Consider the following 9,701-nt stretch of genomic DNA (forward strand, 5'->3'; position numbering starts at 1 on the left):
CTACCTCTCCTCCCAGTTTAGTGTCATCTGCAAACTTGCTGAGGGTGCAATCCACACCATCTTCCAGATCATTTATGAAGATATTGAACAAAACCAGCCCCAGGACCGACCCTTTGGGCATTCCACTTGATACCAGCTGCCAACTAGACATGGAGCCATTGATCACTACCCATTGAGCCTGATGATCTAGCCAGCTTTCTATCCACCTTATAGTCCATTCATCCAGCCCATACTTCTTTAACTTGCTGGCAAGAATACTGTGGGAGACGGTGTCAAAAGCTTTTCTAAAGTCAAGGAATAACACGTCCACTGCTTTCCCCTCATCCACAGAGCCAGTTATTTCATCATAGAAGGCAATAGATTAGTCAGGCATGACTTGCCCTTGGTGAATCCATGCTGACTGCTCCTGATCACTTTCCTCTCCTCTAAGTGCTTCAGAATTGATTCCTTGAGGCCCTGCTCCATGCTTTTTCCAGGGACTGAGGTGAGGCTGGCCCAGGAACTGAGGTCTTCTTGGCTCTGCAACTGGTGGTAGGAACTGGAACAAGTCACTTAACCTCACTGTGTCCCCTCTGCAGTGTGGGGAGAATATCTGCTTCACGGGGGCGCTGGCAGGTTTAACTTGATGTGTCAAATGAGCTTTGAGGTCCCCAGTTGAAAGCTATCGGGGGAGGGATAGCTCAGTGGTTTGAGCATTGGCCTGCTAAACCCAGGGTTGTGAGTTCAATCCTTGAGGGGGGCCATTTGGGATCTGGGGCAAAAATTGGGGATTGGTCCTGCTTTGGGCAGGGGGTTGGACTAGGTGACCTCCTCAGTTCCCTTCCAACCCTGGTATTCTATGATTCTATGAAAGATGCAGCAGAAGTGCAAACTATTATCTAGCAAGGTCTTTCTATGGTTCTTCATGACTAAAAAATAGGAGTGCTTCTGAAATGCTGGAAGAAGCATTGAACTTTCTGATGGTTTCAATAAAAGCTGCAGGGTAGGGATCAAAAATTCTCACCACAGCCCTTTCCAAGGGTGTTGGGAGGTTGGGAACCTTCTCATGAAAATCTGGAAATCTCTCAAACAAGACAACATGGCCAATGAGACCCCCCCATGGGGGAACTCCATAACTATGAGGCTGATGGACATGCTGGGAAAGCTGCTGAGTATGAACTGAAATTGTTTTCCCTGAAGTGACCTTATTTTGTGTGAATCTGTGGGACAAAATTAGCCTGTGGAACTCACTGCCACAAGATACCATTGAAGTCAGAGTGCAGCAGGATTCAAAAAGGGATTGGGCATTTATATGGAGAAGGAGGATCCCCACAGACCTCATAGAGAGGACCTAAAAAAACCCACTAGTATTTTGGAGGGGATATAAACCTTCTGGCTTCAGGGCTGGAGACAGCCCCTAACTAACAAGGGTTAGGAAGACATTTCCCCTTGGGTTAGGTTTTCCCATAACTTCCTACTGCAAGGCTTATTCAGAGGCATTCGGCACTGGGTGGAGCCTGGAGGCTGGGCTAGATACTCAGATCCTATGACAATTCCTGGGTTGCAAATTTCCTTGAAATTCTCTGGTTGACTGATGCCTCCATCTGGGCATTCTCCAGAGCCTTATGGTCCTTCTTTTTTATCTCAAATCCTCCCCCAGAGAAGGAGTGATGCGGACTATTGATTGATGCTGGTTTGGAGCCAAGGATGGGTCAGCCCCATGCCCCTCCTCAGAGTGATGGCAGCACACTCTAGAGACAGCAGGAGCTGCATTAAAGGTCAGAGGCCATGACTGATATGCGTGAAAGTAAGCTGGGAATGTAAGGTAATCACTTTGGCATTGTCTCCAGGAATTGGAGGAATTAAATCTTCCCAGTGAAAGAAACAGCTAGGAGAGAGTAATGGTCATTGATGGTTTAATTAATACTCTACATTGAGCCTCATTCAAATGGAAGACTGCCCACAATTTCTTAACAATACAGTGTAACTAACGCAATAAATGAGATGAATGACATTCATAGGCTGCTACTGCAGATGTAGATAGCCTGGGGCTTTTTGCTTTTCTGTTGCATGATTTCACTTAGGCAGGAGAAGATTATATCAGCTGATTGAAACAATTATAGAGCTTCCAGGCCAGCACAATTCATAGTGATCTGCTGCCATTCACTAGGAGATGGAATCCCGTTGGTTTCAAGTGACAGGGTACGTGAGCATGATGGAAATGTTGGGCCTGTCTGCACGCAGGTAGTAGGGGTCTAGAGAAATAGAAATAGCCATGTTCAGAGCTGGCAATGACTCACTCCCCAGGTAGTTTTATTGGTCTTTTCCACCAGGTGTGAGAAAAACAGTTCAAAAGCAGTTTATAGCATGTGTGCCCACATGAACCCATTTTACAACAGAGTTGGAGAAAAGCCTTTGAAGTTGTCACGAAGTCACTGGGCAATGCTCTGGAACTACTCCATACGAAGCTAGTCAGGACTCTGGGGGAGCCTCCTCTCTGAGAGCAGACTGTCTCTAGGGCAAGAAGCTTACACAGCTTCAACCTTCCTGAGTATGACCTCGGAGCATTCAGCATCCCCTTCCACACCATGTGCTTCCCACAGCGAGTCCGCACAGGCGGGGCTCCTGGGGAAGCCAGTAGGTCCTTCACCCTAATTCCGCAGTCAGACATGACTCTCAGCCAGCCAGTTAAACAGAAGGTTTGTTAGACGACTGGAACATGGTCTAAAACAGAGTTTGTAGGTACAGAGAACAGGACTCCTCAGTCACGTCCATCTTGGGGGGCAGGGAGGCCAGAGCCCCATCTGGGCCTCCCTCCTTTTCCCCAGCCAGTTCCAAACTGAAACTCTCCTGCCCATCCTCCCGCTTTTCTCTCTTTCCCAGGCCAGGAGGCCACCTGATCTCTTTGTTCTCCAACATTTTCAGTTGGCACCTTTGCAGAGGAGGGGCCTAGGCCATCAGTTACCAGGAGACAGGATTTCGGCCATTCTCTGTGCAGACAGCATCACACTGGCCCTCTAGGGCTCTGCAACAATCACACACCCTTATCCCACCACCTAGATACTTAAGAACTGCATAGGGGAAACTGAGGCACCCACACAGTATTCAGAGAAAACATTAAGAATATTTTTCAGAGTAACAGCCGTGTTAGTCTGTATTCGCAAAAAGAAAAGGAGTACTTGTGGCACCTTAGAGACTAACCAATTTATCTGAGCATAAACTTTCGTGAGCTACAGCTCACTTCATCGGATGCATACCGTGGAATATGTATGCATCCGATGAAGTGAGCTGTAGCTCACGAAAGCTTATGCTCAAATAAATTGGTTAGTCTCTAAGGTGCCACAAGTACTCCTTTTCTTATTAAGAACATTCTCACTTTGTCACAGAAGCCTCCCAGGCTTCATCTGTTATAGCCTTATATGTGATAGCCTTATATGGGAACCCTTCCCTCAGTGCAATCAACATCCGGAGAACTAGTGTGAATTGCGTGCTGGTATTTTTACCACTGCGTGCTATCACCCTTCCTTGAGACTAACACAGGGCATGACTACACTTGCAGATGTAGAGCACTTTGAGTTAAACCAGCCTTCATAGAGCGCAGTAGGGAAAGCATTGCAATCTGTCCACACTGACAGCTACAAGCACACTGGCGTGGCCACATTAGCAGCTCTTGCAATGGCCACAGAGAGCAGTGCATTGTGGTAGCTATCCCAGCATGCAAGTGGCTGCAATGTGCTTTTCAAATCAAGCGGGGGGGGAGTGGAGTATGACAGGGAGAGTGTTCTTTGTATGTGGGGGGAGAGAGAGTGGGTTTTTGGGGGGCTGAGAGCATGTCAGCATGCTGTCTTGTAAGTTCAGACAGCAGCAGACCCTCCCTCCCCCTCCTCCCCCACCTCCCTCTCTCACACACAGCATTCCACACTAATGGTTGCTTTGTCTCGGAGCAGATAAGCATGCCGGCTGTCAGAAACAGAGTTTTGAAAGGGCATATCCGCATTCCTACAGCAAGTTCAAAACAATGACAAGAGGGCAAGAGTGGCCACTTGACTTAAGGGGCTTATGGGACATTTCCAGAGGCAGATCAGAGTGCAGTAGTGCAACACCTCGTTCACACTGGCGCCCGGGCATTTCAGCCAAGGTGCAACAAGCATTAATCTTCTCGCCAAGGTGGAGTACCAGGAGCGCCCTAGCCGTGGAGTCAGAGCACTCTACATGCCTTGCCAGTGTGGACGGGTAGTGAGCTAGGGCTCCTGGGGCTGTTTTAATGCGCTCTAACTCTCAAGTGTAGCCAAGCCCACAGTGGTAGAAATACAGTGTAGTTGTAGACCTGTCAGCCTCAGCCCCAGAATATTCGAGAGACAAGGTGGGTGAGGTAATATCTTTTCTTGGCCCAACTTCTGTTGGTGAGAGACAAGCTTTTGAGCCACACAGAGCTCTTCTTCAGGGCTGGGAAAGTGGTCTACCTTGCATTTAGTGGTGACACTAGGAGAACCTTTCCACAGAGGCTAGTGATGGGAGCCATAGATAAACCTAGAGTGATCATACAGTTCTTCCAACTCTCATTTCTACGGGGGGCTGGTTACTGGGGCAGACTGTTGGCTGTACATTCATTTTCAAAACACAAGTCAGTGTATCAATCAAGAGGTGACTTGTGTAATTCCATTGCTAACACTAACTGCTCCTGCTTAGTTGGTAGTTCGATGTGTCTTGCCTACAAAGTGTAGGTACATAAGGCTCATGGAGCTTTCACAATACAGTTATACACAATACAGCATACACCATTATGCTTGCTTTATTCCTACATGACAAAGCTTTGTTTTTTTCTGGCCCAGCTTTGTTTGTTTATTACCCTGTTCCTCAGAGAGCTTTAATTGAAGAGCTCTGAGCCTGTGGCATTAAAAGAAGCACTGCTCAAACAATCCCAGGAACAGCGCTGTTAGCCAGGGCAGAAGGGTTCTGGCTGGTGGAATTCACTCCTGAGCAGTGACCATCTAGGAAGCCTGTGCAGAGGAATTCCCTCCAGTCCTCAGATGTTGATGTTGGCTTCCAAAGCTTGTGCCCATTAAAGTGCCTTCAGTGATGAGAGAGAGAGCGAGAGAGAGAAATGACAGACCCAATGACTGACATCTCACAGGCATCTCTCCATTCTCATCACATTAGATGGAGCCTTGCCTGCGGCTGTGTCAAACCTGCATGTTAGGACTAAGTCAAACAACATTCAGCTCCCAGACTACTGAACTGGGCAGCACAGCATGGGGAGAAGGTGACCAGCCCTCTGTGGAGAAAGAAGTGGTTCGGGACTATTTAGAAAAGCTAGATGTGCACAAGTCCATGGGACCGGATGCGTTGCATCCGAGAGTGCTAAAGGAGTTGGTGGATGTGATTGCAAAGCCATTGGCCATTATCTTTGAAAACTCATGGCGATCGGGGGAAGTCCCGGACGACTGGAAAAGGCTAATGTAGTGCCCATCTTTAAAAAAGGGAAGAAGGAGGATCCTGGGAACTGCAGGCCAGTCAGCCTCACCTCAGTCCCTGGAAAAATCATGGAGCAGGTCCTCAAGGAATCAATTCTGAAGCACTTAGAGGAGAGGAAAGTGATAAGGAACAGTCAGCATGGATTCACCAAGGGCAAGTCATGCCTGACTAATCTAATTGCCTTCTGTGGTGAGATAACTGGTTCTGTGGATGAAGGGAAAGCAGTGGATGTGTTGTTCCTTGACTTTAGCAAAGCTTTTGACACCGTCTCCCACAGTATTCTTGCCAGCAAGTTAAAGAATTATGGGCTGGATGAATGGACTATAAGGTGGATAGAAAGCTGGCTAGATCGTCAGGCTCAATGGGTAGTGATCAATGGCTCCATGTCTAGCTGGCAGCCGGTATCAAGTGGAGTGCCCCAGGGGTCGGTCCTAGGGCCGGTTTTGTTCAATATCTTCTTAAATGATCTGGAGGATGGTGTGGATTGCACCCTCAGCAAGTTTGCAGATGACACTAAACTGGGAGGAGAGGTAGATAGGCTGGAGGGAGGGATAGGATACAGAGGGACCTTGACAAATTGGAGGATTGGGCCAAAAGAAATCTGATGAGGTTCAACAAGGACAAGTGCAGAGTCCTGCACTTAGGACGGAAGAATCCCATGCACCGCTACTGACTAGGAACCGAATGGCTAGGGAGCAGTTCTGCAGAAAAGGACCTAGGGGTTACAGTGAATGAGAAGCTGGATATGAGTCAACAGTGTGCCCTTGTTGCCAAGAAGGCCAATGGCATTTTGGGATGTATAAGTAGGGGCATTGCGAGCAGATCGAGGGACGTGATTGTTCCCCTCTATTCGACACTGGTGAGGCCTCATCTGGAGTATTGTGTCCTGTTTTGGGCCCCACACTACAAGAAGGATGTGGAAAAATTGGAAGGAGTCCAGCAGAGGGCAACAAAAATGATTAGGGGACTGGAACACATGAGTTATGAGGAAAGGCCGAGGGAACTGGGGATGTTTAGTCTATGGAAGAGAAGAATGAGGGGGGATTTGATAGCTGCTTTTAACTACCTGAAAGGTGGATCCAAAGAGGATGGCTCTAGACTGTTCTCAGTGATACCAGATGACAGAACAAGGAGTAATGGTCTCAAGTTGCAGTGGGGGAGGTTTAGGTTGGATATTAGGAAAAACTTTTTCACTAGGAGGCTGGTGAAACACTGGAATGCGTTACCTAGGGAGGTGGTGGAATCTCCTTCCTTTGAGGTTTTTAAGATCAGGCTTGACAAAGCCTTGGCTGGGATGATTTAGTTGGGGATCGGTCCTGCTTTGAGCAGGGGCTTGGGCTAGATGACCTCCTGAGGTCCCTTCCAACCCTGATATTCTATGATTCTATGATTATTTCCCCCTCCAGACCTAAATGTGGGGAGCAAGGCTGCTCAGGGCTAGGCTACACTTGCAAGTTAGAGCGCATTAAAGCAGCCCCAGGCGCCCTACCTCATGACGCGTCCACACTGGCAAGGCATGTAGAGCACACTGAATCTGCGGCTAGAGCGCTCCTGGTACTCCACCTCGGCAAGTGGAATAACGTTTTGTGCGCCCCCGCTGGAGCGCCGTGGCGCCAGCGTGGACACCTTGGCCTGTTAGTGTGCTCTGATTGGCCTCCGGAAGTGTCCCACAATGCCTGTTCTAGCCACTCTGGTCATCACTTTGAACTCTACTGCCCTGCCTTCAGGTGACCAACCGTCTCACCCACTCTTTAAATTCTCTGGGAATTTTGAAAATCCCCTTCCTGTTTGCTCAGCCAGGCGTGGAGTGCTCTCAGCAAATCTGTCCAGGTGACCCTGCCTCCACGTGCCAGGCGATCCCCAGTATGGAGCAATGGCAAGATGCTGGACCTTATCAGTGTTTGGGGGGAGGAAGCTGTCCAGACCCAGCTGTGCTCCATACATAGGAATTACGATACCTTCGGGCAGATACCATGGGACATGATGGAAAGGGGCCATGATCGGGCGCACTGCAGTGCAGGGCTAAAGTGAAGGAGCTGGGGAATGCCTACTGCAAAGCCCGTGAGGCAAACCTCCGCTCCAGTGCTGCCCCTGCGACCTGCCATTTCTACAAAGAGCTGGATGCGATAGTTAGGGGCAACCCCACCTCCACTCTGAGTACCATCATGGATACTTCAGAGGCCAGTGCAACAAGGCAGGAGGAGGAGGAGGAGGAAAGTGGGAGTGAGGGTGCTGAGGAGGAGGGAGACACCCCGACATCCCTAGATGCATGCAGCCAGGAGCTGTTCTCAAGCCATGAGGAAGGTAGCCAGTTGCGACGGCCTGTGCTTGGGGAAGGACAAACACTGGAGGAGGTTCCTGGTAAGCAGCTTTTATTTTGGGAATGAAGTTATTCGGTGTGGGCTCTTGGGGCGAGGAGTGTTAGGACTGTTGTAGGAGCAGCAGTGATTTGTATGCTATGTATAGCATGTTACTCAAAAGGTCTGTTACACCCCCCACCGCACCCCTTTTGTCTCTTCTCCCTCTTTGAATACCTGTGAATTGGCTTTCCCCCACCCTGCCTCCTGGAATGCTTGTGGGAGGAATGGGCTGCTTAAACAGCTGCAAGATCAGAAGAACTCCAAGGTAGACAAGATGTCTGGGACTCTGATTAGGCAGCGATCACAGACCCAATGCATGGACACTGTCCGAGGTGGAGTGTGATCAACCAGATGCGGCTAAGTCATCTCTAGTTGCAGGCCAGGAGGAGCAGGTCCTTAAAAGGGGAAGGGGCCACGTGCTCAGGAGTGCACTCACAAGCCTGTACCTCTCGTGAAGGCCCTTTGCCCGGATCGCCTGGCCAGTGGTTCACCACGTTGCATTCCATCGTGCCTCGGGAAGACTTACCTTCATCACACCATCCATCGCTGTGCTCTGCGCTCTTTGCCTTGATGGATCCTGACATCTCCAGTGCTGTGCCAGTCCTGGGAGCACGAATATGGGAGTGTGAGTGTGACCCCCTCCCTTTTGAACTTAGCTACCAGTATAATAAATGTGCTGCTTTCTGCCAAACTCTGGTGGGTCATTAGTCCTTCTTAGGCTTACTAGCTGGCCCAGTTTTGGGTAACATTAATGGTGGAGAATGCGGGCAGTTTAGTGGAGGATTTGGCCCAAGGGTAGGGGTCCCCTGGTGCCCCCTGGTGGTCTCTTGGGTGGGTCCTGCTTGAGCCTGCATGAAAAAGTAGTTGGCTAGCTAACTACAGGGAGAAAAGGACACCACTGTTGAGTGCCGGTGTCGGGCAAGGGAGAGAATTAAGTGTAAACCCCCCAATAGCTTCTTGAGCGGGTCCGGCTCGAGCCTGTGTGAAGAGTGGAAGGCTAGCAACCCACTGCAGGGAGAAAAGCATGCTGCTGCTACGTGTGCCACTGTGGGACAAGGGGAAGGAAGAGGCGAAGCAGCCCGGGTGAGAAGGCAGCCCCCTTGGGGAGCGGCGCCGCCACCTGGGGTGGTGTCAGAATGGCTCCAAAAGAAAGGGGTAGACCCCTGGGAGGACAATTCTTTAACCAGAGCTCATGTTGGATAAATATGTACTTATACATGGTCCCAGTAGGCTGGACTGGATCGTGCAGCCGCCTGGGTGCTGTGGCAAGCAGGTTGGCAATGGCAGGTGGCAAAGAGTCAGCTTGCCACTGAAATAGATCCACTCAAGGACCGACGTAATGGGTTGGGGAAGGAACAGAATAGGTGGAAGGCACAGGCTCTGACTGCTAGCGCCCAGGAGTCTTCCCTCTCTGGAGCCACCGTGCAGGTGGCGGCAGCAGAGGAGAAGCGGGAGCGGCTGGAAGTAGAGAATGCCGCTCTGAGCCAGGCAGTCACCTGCCTGAAGGTTCTGGTCCTGGATTGGTCCGCCCAGGAGAACAGGGTCCGGGGGACTTATTCAGCCCAGGTCGCCGTCGTTGGGGTGAAAGCCCAGGGGGGTAAGGGACCATATGATGATTGGGACGGGGATATCTGTTGTGATCCAGATCCCCACCCTGGGTGGCCGGACCCCAGACACCATGTTGCGGTGGTCCGGAGGGTGGTCCGAAACTGTGGGCCTGCGCCCTCAGGGGGCAGGGCAGCCCCAAGTACCGGACACACTGTGGCAGAGACCAAGATGACTCCCGCGCTAGCAATAGAGTTAGCGAAAACCCTGGGTGGCCCCTCACACTCTGGGTTCAGCAGGTGGGTCCGGGATATGGTGACCCTGTGTTTGGATACAGGACTG

This window comes from Lepidochelys kempii, chromosome 11 (genome assembly GCF_965140285.1).
Source record: "Lepidochelys kempii isolate rLepKem1 chromosome 11, rLepKem1.hap1, whole genome shotgun sequence".
NCBI classification, from domain to species: domain Eukaryota; kingdom Metazoa; phylum Chordata; order Testudines; family Cheloniidae; genus Lepidochelys; species Lepidochelys kempii.